Here is an 8,293-nt window from a genome sequence, read left to right on the forward strand (position 1 = left end):
AGTGTGGAGATTCCTTAAAGAGCTAAAAGTAGAACTACCATTTGATCCAGCAATCCCACTACTGAGTATCTATCCAGAGGAAAAGAAGTCATTATTTGAAAAAGATACTTGCACACGCATGTTTATAGCAGCACACTTCACATCTGCAAAATCGTGGAACCAATCAAAATGCCCATCAATCAACGAGTGGATAAAGAAACTGTGGTATATATATATGCGATGGAATACTACTCAGCCATAAAAAGGAATGAATTAACAGCATTTGCAATGACCTGGATGAGACTGGAGACTATTATTCTAAGTGAAGTAACTCAGGAATGGAAAATCAAATATCGTATGTTCTCACTGATATCTGGGAGCTAAGCAACGAGGACACAAAGACATAACAATGATACAATGGACTTTGGGGACTTAGGGGGAAGAGTGGGAGGGGGTGAGGGATAAAAGACTACAAACACACTGCAGTGTATACTGCTCGGGTGATGGGTGCACCAGGATCTCACAAATCATCAATAAAATACTTACTCATGTAACCAAATACCACTTGTATCCCAATAACTTATGGAAAAATAAAATAAAATAAATAAATAAAATAAATCTGAGTTAGAATAATAGTTTGAAATCTAGAATGGAAAATAAAGCCATCAGTGGAAATACCAGAAAGATTGCTAAATTTGGAGGTCAATATCTGAAATGGTTTTTCCTCTAGATAGATATTAGTTTTTTAGTATAAATAATTTATAAATACTTAAATCATATTTGGTTTAAAATTTTAAAATATTTCTGAAAGTACATTTGGATTATTTTATTTTACTATCATTCAATTTCCTCGTAAATAGTTATGATCAGTATTATATGATAATACATGAGACAATATTTTTTAAAGAAAAATTATCTTACCTCTCAAGTTAGTTTTTCTCTCTTTTTGAGTCAGAATCTAACTCAAAACTTCAAGACTACTATACTAAAGTATTCTTCTACTTAAAAACAAACAAACGAAAAAACACAATAGCTTTTTCTTGAAGGGGGAAGCAACATGCCCCATCACATTAAAACTTTCTTATTGATGCTTCCCTTAATCTACAATTGCACCAGCCCATCAAAAATCAATTATGGATCTCCCCAACAGTTCTCACACTTGTACTCTTGAGAGCTCCTAGAGAAAATCTTACAACACACAAATATTTGCAACTGGAAATCCAAGACCTCTAACCTCAGCTGGATCATCAACTCTTTCTCCCACAGCAGTGATTTCAAACTTTCACCAATCTCATTAAACCTTCAACCCACAACATTAACTCTCAGCAGATAACTTTTCCTCCTACTTCACAGCAGAAACTTAAGCTGTCCCCTGAGTAACAGCAATTTTTTACCCCAGGGTTTTTTTATCAATATTTTTTCAACTTTTTTATTGTGGAAACTTTTAAACATACACAAAACTAGAGGGGATGGTATAATGAACCCTCATGTATGTATCATCCAGCTTCAAAAATTATCAACTCATGGCCAGTATTGTTTCATTGATCACACTGGTTGCAGTTTTTTTTAAACTGCCTTTTTAATCATTCTTTCTTACTTTCCTCCCATCATTTGTCTCCGTCCATTTTGTGTTGGTATAAAAGAATACCTGAGACTGGGTAATTTATTTTTAAAAAGAGAGATTTATTTAGCTCATAGTCCCGCAGGCTGAGAAGTTCAAGGACATGGCCTTGGCTTCCAGTGAGGGCTTTTGTGCTGCATTACAACATGGTGGAGGAGGTAAAGAGGTCCAACCAAGAGGAAAAACATTGCTTTATAACAACTTACTCTCTCAGGAAATAATCTATTCCCTCAAGAACTAATCTAGTTTTGCATTAGCAAGAACTCACTACCAGGAGACCAGCATCAAGCCATTCGTGAGGGATTGAGCCCTGTGACCCAAATACCTCTCACTAGGCCCCATCTCCCAACACCACCACAATGGGGATCAAATTTCAACATGAGTTTAGATGGGGACGACAAACCACATCCAAACCATAGCATCACTGTAAAAGAAGTTTCCTTTCTGAGATTATTCTCTGTATCAAGATCTGGATCCTATCCCTTCCAGCCTCTTCAAACACTTGCTGTATTTAAAACATTCCCTGTATATTAAGTGATTTCAGTCGGTATTTAAATATTATTAATTTATTTTTGTTTTAGGAATGCTGTGCTCTCTCTCTGTCTCTCGACGACACTGTACATCTTTTTGGCTAATATCCCATTTTTCACCTTCCATTTTTAGCCAAGAATCTAGAAAAGGTATTCCACACTCACTGTTTCTGTTGTATTATTCCCTCCCACACCTCAATTCAAGCAAAAGGATTTCCAGCCACACCACGCTGCTGAAACTGCTCTTATTGAGTTCAGTGATGCTAACTCATTTTGGTAAGCCTTCTCAACTCATGTCCTGTGACTTGTGAAACATTTGACATAGATCCCTCTCTGTGACTAGCAAAGCTTCCTTGAACTCCTTCTTCTCCTTGATCCCATGAGTACACTTTCCCCTGTATTTCCTCCTACATTGCTGGCCTCTCCTTTCTGTTTCCTTCGCTGACTCTTTGTTTCTTTCATGTGGGTGTTCCCTGGGATCTTTCCTTGGTTCTCTTTGCTTCTCATTTACACTATTTTGGAGCAATCTAACCCACTGCCTATGTCATCACCATCTGTATAGTTTTTCTCAAACATTTGGAATCAAATGCGATAATGACACACTAGGACCAACAATTTTTTAATTAAAAGATACATTTCTATTTGTAAAATGAAAAAATGCAAAATTATTACTAATGAACTAATGACAATAGTTTCATAACAGAGAAAGTGATGACATTTGCAACCTTTCCTTTCCGTATGTCTATCTCAGTGAATGTTGAATAGCTTGAGTTTTAAGCAAAATCTCATATTTATCTGCTGCTTCTTCTTCCTCCTTTTATACTCATTTAGAAGGTCCTAATTCACAATTTTGAGATGTAGAAATGACATCATGCGTTTCTTGCATTTACCAGTTTTGGACACCAGATTAAAGATAGACCAAAAATTATGAGGAGAATTCTAACTAAAAATTAATGTTTTGTCAGGTGCTAAGCTGAATCACATATCAGAAAAAATTAGAGGGATGAATGTTTTAGCTTGGGAAACAGCATTAAATATATTGCTGATCTATTCTTTGGTCATATTCCTCTCTGAAAATATTTCATCATATTCAGATGCAGTACTTGGAGGTGATTTAAAAATATGCTCCATGATACATCAATTACTAATTTTTTAACGAGTGAAGAAAATCATCCAGTGTTGGGAAAGAGTCAACTCTTGGAATTGAAAATTTTACATTACAATTTAGTCATCATAAGACATCCTATCTTATTATCACTGGAAAACCATGACTCTTGGTCCTGAAGTGAAAAGATGTAATTGTTGAGTATCTTTCTAAGTAATTCAACTTGAACAAGCCACTTAGAATCAGAGACTTAGTCTTTACTGGCATTATTTGTGATGAAGAGGCATTATTATCTCAATAGTCATTTCAAATTCTCACGTGACCAAATTCCCCCAACACCCAGTTTAATTGAAAGCGGAAAAGCAGGCTTGAAATGATACACGTTCAGTGACCACATTTGAGTTGTCTTCACATTTTTCACTAAGAGGGGAGTGTTGTTATTCCTCATTTACAGATGATAAAACTGAGACTTAAAGAGGTTAACTGACTATGCCGTTGATTACACAGTAGCAAACTGGAACTTAACCCTCATCATTCTGACTCTAAGTGCTAATCTTTGTTAATGTCCTATGCGATCTCCAATGAGAGTCCCACTGCATGTAGCCAGAGTTCTTTTCTTATTTTCTTTTTTTGAGACAAGTTCTCGCTCTGTCACCCAGGCTACAGTGGAGTGATGTGATCACGGCTCACTGCACCCCCAACCTCCTGGGCTCAAGCAATCCTCCCACCTCAGCCTCCCAAGTAGCTGGGACTATAGGCATGCACCACCACACCTGGCTAATTAAAAAAATTTTTTTTTTTTTGTAGAGACAAGATCTCACTATGTTGCCTAGGCTGATCTCACACTTCTGGGCTCAAGTGATCCTCCTGCCTTGGCCTCTCAAAGTGTTGGGATTGTAGACATGAGCCACTGTTCCTAGGCAGAGTTATTTTCTAAAACTCAAATAGAGCTGTCCCTTTCTTCTGGCTAAAATCTCTCCATATCTCTCCATAGCCCTGGGGGAAAGTACAAACTCCCCCTCATTCATGTAAAGTGCCTCTAAGTCTGAATCTTGCTTCTTTCTCTGCTCTAATTACTATGGTTGCATAACAACGCTCCAAAACCTAGTAGCATAAAACAACCATTTATTATGTTTATGAATTCTTTTGGTCAAGAATTCAGATAGGATGCAGACACAGAGAAGAAGGCTTATCTCTGCTCCACGCAGCATCAGCTAAGGCAGCTTGAAGGCTGGGGTCTGGAATCATCTAAGGCTTGTTCACTCACACATTTGGTGGTTGATGCTGGAAAGACTCCAACAGCTGAAGCTAAAATAGCTAGGGCTTCTCAAGCTCCTCTCTGTCTGTCTCTCTCTTCTCCAGCTCTCTCTCTGTGTCTGTCTGTCTGTCTCTCTCTCTCTCTCTCTCTCTCTCTCTGTCTCTCTCATCTCTCAGTGTGGTCTGTCCAGCATGGCAGCATCAGAGCTCCAAGGTGTGTATAGCTAGGAAGAGAGCCAGGCAGACACTTTGGTAACCTAACCTCTGAAGTCATGTAGAGTCAGTTCTGTGTATCTTTCATTAGAAGTGAATCACCAAAGCTGGCTCAATATTCAAGAGGATTCTATGATCCTGTACGGGAAAGAGATGCTAATCAAATAGTTTCACAAATATATAATAAAGTACTGTGATACAAGGAGTTGTGACAGCATAGATCAGGATACCTGAACTGGTATGAGGGATCCATGGCCCAAGGAAAGTGGGATTTGAGCTGGTCCACCCACCAATCTGTCTCTCTTATGGGCATCCAAAATAGCTTTATGTGTGCGTAGCATGACTCTAATGATTATTTACTCTAACTATTCATATTTGAGGACAAAGACTTTGTCTTATTCATCTTGATACCCCCTACATCTAGTACAGTGACTGGCATGTAAGCACATTCAATATTTGTTAAGAAGAAGAAAGTATTTTGGGAAATAAGAGTGACATTTGAAAGAACTTTCTTTCCATTTAAGTATGTACGGAAAATCCCCCATGTTTCCCATTTTTGTGGCAAGATCTTAGAAAGTGTGCTAACTCTACTTGGAATGGTTTTTCTTAACTAGCCAAGGAAGGAGTGTTTGCTTTCTTCCTGGTTGAACTGGCCTTAGCAAAATAGGCAAAGTTTCTTTTTCATGTTCTCAGTCTTTCCTTTCTCTGTCCCTGTGCAATTTTAAAGCATGGCTCCAAAGTTTTCTGACACTCCTACAACTAAACGGTGAAATCTATATCGCTTTCCTTTGAATCTGGGATCTGTGACTGCTTAGCCAGTTTAATATGACAAAGCAATGTGCGAATTTCTGAGGCTAGGCCTTAAGAAATTGGAAGTTTCTACTTCTTGTCCCTTGAGATTATCACCCTCATAACCCAGCCACCATGCTATGAGGAAGCCCAAGCCACCTTATGGAGAGCCCAACATGAAGAGGAACCAATAGCCAGTATCAACTTGTCAGCTATATGAGTGAGCCCTCTTGGAAGTAGATCCCCTGGCCCAGATTAAGCCACCCCAGATGGCAACACATGGAGCAAAGACAAACTGTCCCCACTGAGCCCTGTCCAAATTCATATTCATAAACAAATGAAATGATTGTTGCCTTTTAAGCCATTAAGTCTCTTAGTGGTTTTGTATACAGCAAGAGATAGAACATTCCCCTTCTTTGACCCCTCCTTTCCCCATCTTTTCCCTCCCTGTTAGTTTCACTTGCTTTTCCCCAAATCTGTCACACAATCAACACATACTTTTTACTTCTTGGGAAAGGATTTGTTCAATATTGTTATTCTTTTTATAAGATGAACAACTAAGACTCTATCTTGTTAATTTCCATATGGACTTAGTAAAAGCACAATACATTTTACTTATTTGGATTAGATTGATTTCAGTCACTTTCACCAGTTTTCCATTATTTTTAAGAAAAGATGTTCACAGCATTCCCTATACCTACTAAATCAGATGTTCTAGAGTGGAGCCTGGAAAGCTACATTTTTATAAGCTTCCCAGGTAATTTTTACACATATCAAAATTTGAAAATCTTGCTGTACTGGTTATTTAAAGGTTGTTTGCTATTATTAAAAGTCCAATAATAGCAGATGTTGGTGAGGCTGCCGAGAAAAGGAAATTATTTTATACTGTTGTTGGGAATGTAAATTAGTTCAGCTACTGTGGAAAGCAGTCTGGAGATTTCCCAAAGAGCTTAAAACAGCTACCGTTTTACCTAGCAGTACCATTACTGGGTATGTACCCCAAAGAAAATAAAGTTTTCTACCATAAAGACCCATGAACTTGAATGTACATTGCAGCACTATTCACAATAGCAAAGACATGGAATGAGCCTAGGTGCCCATCAGTGGTGGATTGGATAAAGAAAATGTGGTACATATACACCATGGAATATTATGCAGCCATGAAAAAGAATGAAATCATGTCCTTTGCAGCAACATGGATGCAGCTGAAGGCCATAATCCTCAGCAAATTAACTCAGGAACAGAAAACAAATATCATATATTCTCACTTATAAGTGGGAGCTAAACATTGGTTACTCATGAACATAAAGATGGGGACAATGAGTCGTCAGCAAAGCCTGAGTCCTGTCCTCTCACTCTCCTCCCCGGCTAGCATGAGCTTCACCACTTGCTCCGCCTTCACCAACTACCGGTCCCCGGGTTCTGTCCAGGTGCCCAGCTACAGCACCCGGCCGGTCAGCCGTGCAGCCAGCGTCTATGCAGGCGCGGGGGGCTCTGGTTCCCGGATCTCCGTGTCCCGCTTCACCAGCTTCCGGGGTGGCATGGGGTCCGGAGGCCTGGCCACGGGGATAGCCGGGGGTCTGGCAGGAAAGGGAGGCATCCAGAACGAGAAGGAGACCATGCAAAGCCTGAGAGACCGCCTGGCCTCCTACCTGGACAGGGTGAGGGGCCTGGAGACTGAGAATCGGAAGCTGGAGAGCAAAATCCGGGAGCACCTGGAGAAGAAGGGACCCCAGGTCAGATACTGGAGCCATTACTTCAAGACCGTGGAAGACCTGAGGGCTCAGATCTTTGCAAATACTGTGGACAATGGCCGCATCGTTTGACAGATCGACAATGCCCGTCTTGCTGCTGATGACTTTAGAGTTAAGTATGAGACAGAGCTGGCCATGCACCAGTCTGTGGAGAGTGATATCCATGGGCTCTGCAAGGTAATTGATGGCACAAATGTCACTCGGCTGCAGCTGGAGACAGAGATCGAAGCTCTCAAGAAGGAGCTGCTCTTCATGAAGAAGAACAACGAAGAGGGAGTAAAAGGCCTACAAGCCCAGATTGCCAGCTCTGGGTTGACCATGGAGGTGGCTGCCCCCAAATCTCAGGACCTTGCCAAGATCATGGCAGACTCCCGGGCCCAATATGACAAGCTTGCTTGGAAGAACCGAGAGGAGCTGGACAAGTACTGGTCTCAGCAAATCGAGGAGAGCACCAGAGTGGTTACCACACAGTTCGCCAAGGTTGGAGCTGCTGAGATGACGCTCACAGAGCTGAGACATAGAGTCCAGTCCTTAGAGATCGACCTGGACTCCACAAGAAATCTGAAGGCCAGCTTGGAGAACAGCCTGAGGGAGGTGGAGGCCCGCTATGCTCTGCAGATGGAGCCATCATTGTTATTTTCAAAGATTGTCTTTGGGAGAGTTTGAGAGATATCATACTTACATGTCTTTGAGGGCAAGCAAGTTGTTGTATGCTGGTTTGCTTATTAAATCAGGTAGGCAGTTGTTGCCTACAGAATGCTCTTGGCTCCAGGCATCAGATGGAGGATTGCACAGGAGACCAGAGTAAGTTTAAGCAAAACATTCTTCAGTATTTACCCACCTGGCTCAGGTACACACATGCACATGCAAGAGACAGGACATTATGGCTCATCTGGTACATGTTCTGGCAAATGGAGTAAATCATTGAATCTGAGCCTCTTTAGAACACCCACAACTGGGGATCTTCATATATTTGGAAGAAGATGCCTACAAGGAAATCCCAGTAAACATTTGGCCAAATTCCCCTGGTTTCTTCTGGGAATAT

The 8,293-nt window shown here is 40.6% G+C and overlaps 1 pseudogene; it reads left to right on the plus strand.

Moving 5' to 3' along the window:
- The first annotated feature begins 1,703 nt into the window (after nt 1-1,703).
- On the plus strand, nt 1,704-7,914 carry LOC129024055 (keratin, type I cytoskeletal 18-like; annotated as a pseudogene).
- The last annotated feature ends 379 nt before the right edge of the window (nt 7,915-8,293 follow it).

This window comes from Pongo pygmaeus, chromosome X, assembly GCF_028885625.2.
Source record: "Pongo pygmaeus isolate AG05252 chromosome X, NHGRI_mPonPyg2-v2.0_pri, whole genome shotgun sequence".
NCBI classification, from domain to species: domain Eukaryota; kingdom Metazoa; phylum Chordata; class Mammalia; order Primates; family Hominidae; genus Pongo; species Pongo pygmaeus.